Genomic DNA, 5,239 nt, shown 5'->3' on the forward strand with positions numbered 1-5,239 from the left:
GGTTTTATAAGGGAAAGTCTCTTTCACTTGATTCTCATTCCCTCTTTGCCTGCTGCCATGCTTTTTGACTTCTGCCATGATTGTGAGGCCTCTCCAGCCACGTGGAACCATGAGTCCATTAAACCTCTTTTTCTTTATAAATTATCCAGCCTGAGGTATGGCTTTATCAGCAGTTTGAAAATAGACTAATACAGTAAATTGGTACCAGTAGAGTGAGTGCTGCTATAAAGATACCCAGAAATGTGAAGCGACTTTGGAACTGGGTAACAGAGTGTGGAACATTTTGGAGGGCTCAGGAGAAGACAGAAAAATGTGAAAGAGTTTGGAACTTCCTAGAAACTTGGAGGGCTAAGAGAACAGGAAGATGTGTGAAAGGTTGGAACTTCCTAGGGACTTGTTGAATGGCTTTGGCCAAAATACTGATAATGATATGGACAATAAAATCCAGGCTGAGGTAGTCTTGGATGGAGATGAAGAATTTGTTGGGAACAGGAGTAAAGGTGACTCTTGCTTTATTTTAGCGAAGAGACTGGCAGAATTTTGCCCCTGTCCTAGAGATTTGTGAAACTTTGAACTTGAGAAGGATGATTTAGGGTATCTGGTAAAAGAAATTTCTAAACAGCAAAGCATCCAAGATATGACTTGGGTGTTGTTAAAAAGCATTCAGCTTTAAAAGGGAAACAGAGCAAAAAAGATCAGAAAATTTGTAGCCTGATGATGCACTAGAAAAGTAAAATCCATTTTCTGAGAAGAAATTCAAGCCAGCTGCATAAATTTGCATACATAATAAGGAGCCAAATGTTAATGCCAAGACAATGGGGAAAATGTCTTCAGGGCATGTCAGAGACCTTTGTGAAATCTCCTCCCTTCGCAGGCCCAGAGGCCTAGGAGGAAAAAATAGTTTTATAGGCCAGGCCCAGAAACCACCTACTGTGTGCAGCCCAGGGACTTGGTGCCCTGAGTCCCAGCAACTCTAGTCATGGCTAAAAGTGGCCAAGGTACAGCTCAAGCCATGACTTCAAAGGGTGCAAGCCCCAGGCCTTGGCATTTTCCACATGGTGTTAAGTGTGTGGGTACACAGAAGTCAAGAATTGAGGTCTGGGAAATTCTGTCTAGATTTCAGAGGAGGGAAACATCTGGATGTCCAGGCAAAGGTGTGCTTTGGGGAGGGACCCTTATGAAGAACCTCTACTAGGGCAGCGTGGAAGGGAAATGTGGGGTCAAAGCCCCCATGCAGAGTCCCCACTGGGGCAATGCTTAGTGGAACTGTGAAAAAAGGGTCACCATCCTCCAGAACCCAGAATGGTAGATCCACAGCTTGCACTGTGCACCTGGAACAGCTGCCGACACTCAATGCCAGCCCATGAAAGCAGCCAGGAGACAGGCTGTACCCTGCAAAAGCACAAGGGCAGAACTGCCCAAGGCCCTGGGAGCTCACCTCTTGCATCAGTATGACCTGGATGTGAGATATGGAGTCAAATGAGATAATTTGGGGGCTTCACAATTTGATTGCCCTGCTGGGTTTCAAAATTGCATGGGGCCTTTAGCCCTTTTGTTTTGGCCTATTTCTCCCATTTGGAATGGGGGTATTTATCCAATTCCGGTATCTCCACTGTATCTAGGAAGTAACTAACTTAATTTTGATTTTACAAGCTCATAGGCAGAAGGGACTTGCCTTGTCTCAAATGAGACTTTGGACTGTGGACTCATGAGTTAATGCTGAAATGAATTAAGACTTTGAGGTACTGTTAGAAAGGCATGATTAGTATCGAAATGTGAAGACATGATATTTGGGAGAGGCCAGGGGCAGAATGATATGGTTTGGCTGTGTTGCCATAAATCTCATCTTAAATTGTAGCTCTCATAATTCCCACATGTTGTAGGAGAGACCTGGTGGGAGATAATTGAATCATGGGTGTGGTTCCCGTGGTAGTAAATAAGTCTCATGAGATCTGATGATTTCATAAGAGGAACCCCTTTCACTTGGTTCTCAGTCCCTCTTTACCTGCTGCCATGTAAGATGTGCCTCTTCCCTTCCACCATGATTGTGAGGCCTCCCCAGCCACGTGGAACAGTGAGTCCATTAAATTTCTTTTTCTTTATAAATTACCCAGTATCAGGTATGTCTTTATCAGCAGCATGAAAACGGACTAACATACTCACCTTCAAAAATAATGTTGTAATCACATCCTTATGGGATGGTAGCAGGTTTTCTTTGGAATATATGTGCAGTAGCAGAGATTCTGAGTCATGAGATATTCATACACTTAATATGACTAACTTCTGCCTGCTTACTCTTTGACATGTCCACTCCAGCCCACATTTCACCAGCCAAGTATGAGGGCTAGAATAAGACCCATGGCCCTACCAACACTTGACATTAAAGGGCTTTTGAAATTTTACTACTCTAACAAAGTTATATATCTATTGTTTTAACTTGCATTTATTAGACTACTAACAAAATTGAGCCTTCCCTAATATGCCTGTTAGTTTGTCAGGTTTCCCTTTCACAAATTCCTTTATTCATTTTCTCTTTGTAGTGGCTTTCATTTTTGTTGTTGTTGATCTGAAGATTGTATATTGATCTTCTAGATATTAATCCCATATTCATTTTGAATTGCAAATATATTCATGTTTTCTCATTTCAATATCGATCTATGCCTTTGACCATTTTCCAAACCTGTTTAACAGAAAACCTTGACTTTAATCAAGGTTATCAATCTTTTGCTTTAAACATTGATTAAGAAGTTCTTTTTGTGTCAATTCATTAACCACCTTTTCATTTTGTTGGTTGATTGCTTTGCTGTGCAGAAGCTCTTCAGTTTCATGTAGTTCCACTTACTTAATTTTGCTTTTGCTTGCTGTGCTTTTGGTAAAAATACTCAAAAAATCTTCCAAAGGCCAATATCAAGGAGGTTTTTTCCTATGTTTCCTTTCAGGGGTTTTACAGTTTCAAGTCTTATGTTTAAGTCTCTAATCCATTTTGAGTTGATTTTTGTTTATGATGTAAGAGAACAGCTTCATTCTTCTGTGTGTGGATTTCCAATTTTCTCAACAGCATTTATTAAAGAGACTATTCTTTCTCTACAGTGTCTTCTTATCAGCCTTGTAGAAAAGTCAAAAATTAGTTGACTGCATATACTTGAGTTTGTTTCTCATCTCTCTAGTGTTGCATTGGATTGTGCTTCTGTTTTTATGCCAGTACCCTGCTGTTTTAATTGCCATTGGTCTGTAACATAATTTGAGATCAGAAAGTATGATGCTTTCAACTTTGTTGCTTTTTTTTAAGTTTGTTTTGGCTACTTGGAGTTTTTTTGTGATTTCATACAAATTTTAAAATTATTTTTTCTATTTCTGTGAAAAATGTCATTGAAATTTTGATAAGGATTACATCAAATCTGTATATTACTTTGCATAATACAAACATTTTAACAATATTAATAAATACAGGATATCTTTCCATTTATTTGTGTCTTCTTAAATTACTTTTATGAATGTTTTATAGTTTTCAGTGTACACATTTTTTACCTCTTTGGTTAAATTTATTTCTAAGTATTTATTCTTTTTAGTGCCATGATACATAGGATTGTTTTCTTGATTTATTTGGTATTGAGAGAAAATATTTGCAAACCATATATCAGATAAGGGGATAATATCCAAATATATAAACAACTCATACAATTCAATAGTCTAAAATCAAATAACCTTATTTAAAAATTGACAAAGACCTGAATAGAGATTTTTTTCCAAAGAAGACATAAAAACATCACTAATCATTAGGGAAATGCATATAGAAACCACAATGAGATATCATCACCTCATATGTGTTAGAATGGCTATTACCACAAAGACAAGAGATTAAAAGAGTTGGCAAGGGTGTGGAAAAAAGAATACTGTTCTACAATGTTGGTGGGTATGTAGATTTGGTACAGTTACTGTGGAAAACAATATGGAGGTTCCTGAAGAAATTAAAAGTAGAACTAGTATATTACCCAGCAATCTCTCTTCTGGGTATATACCAAAAGGAACTTTACCATTTTGTAAAGATATCTGCACCCCCATTTCATTGCAGCATTATTAACAATAGACAAGATATGGAAACAAGTCAAGTATCTATTGATGGATGAATGATAAAAAATTGTGAGAGACACACACACATACACACATATATTACTGAATATTTTTCAGCCATAGAAAGGAAATAATGCCATTTGTGACAACATGGACCTGGAGAACATTATGTTAAGTGAAATAAGCCAGACACACAAAAATGTATGACAAAATTTCACTTATATGAGGAATCTTTAAAAAAAAAAAAAGCAACAAACAAACAAAAAAAACGAAACTTAAATCCTTAGAAACAGAGTAGAATAGTGATTGTCAGGGGTAGGGTGATGGGAGTAGAATAAGGAGATGTAGGTCAAAGGGCACAGAGTTACAGTTGTGTTGGGTGAATAAATCTAGAGACCTAATGTACAGGATGCGGACTCTAGATATTTCCTGAGAGTAGATTTTAGGTACTTTTCACATATACACACACAGAGAGACACAAGGTAACTATGTGAGATGATGGATATCATAATTTGCTTGACTGTAGTAATTATTTCACTATGCATATCAAATCATCATGTGGTACAATTTAAATAAATACAGTTTTTAAAAAGTTCTTTTTGATTCAGGGTTATAAGGATATTATCCTATATCCTACACATAAGCTACTCATTCACCTCACTCCCATTCAGGATAATTTTGAAATAAATCCAAAACATCATATCATGAAATCCACAAATATTTTAGTATACATTTCCAAGATCTGTGGCTCCTGAAAAATAAATTCACGATACTACTATTAAGCCTTAAAAAGCAATTCATTAATATCATCAAAGCAGCTTATCTTTAAATAGGAAAGATTAGGAAGTTTAGACATAGAGAGTTACAACACAGGACTCAATGTGCTAATGGCATACAAAAAGTACAAAGGAGCTGTGGGAGTTCAGGGAGGGGGAGAAGATTTTCAGCACTAAAGAACAAACTCACCCACGGGAAAGAATCGTTTAAGCAATTTAACAACTGTTTGTTTTTGGCTTTTCTCAGAAAAGTGATTCTGAAATAGTACACAGGAGGAAGTTTCTTTTCTACACAGAACACTTGCAGATTTTTGTGTTCTTTCTCTTTTCCCTAGTAAAGAGGAAATAACAGGAAGAAGGATTCAGTTAGAAGCAAAGGAGTTGTACCTTCT

Source organism: Mandrillus leucophaeus, unplaced genomic scaffold (genome assembly GCF_000951045.1).
Source record: "Mandrillus leucophaeus isolate KB7577 unplaced genomic scaffold, Mleu.le_1.0 Scaffold119, whole genome shotgun sequence".
Classification (NCBI taxonomy): Eukaryota; Metazoa; Chordata; class Mammalia; order Primates; family Cercopithecidae; genus Mandrillus; species Mandrillus leucophaeus.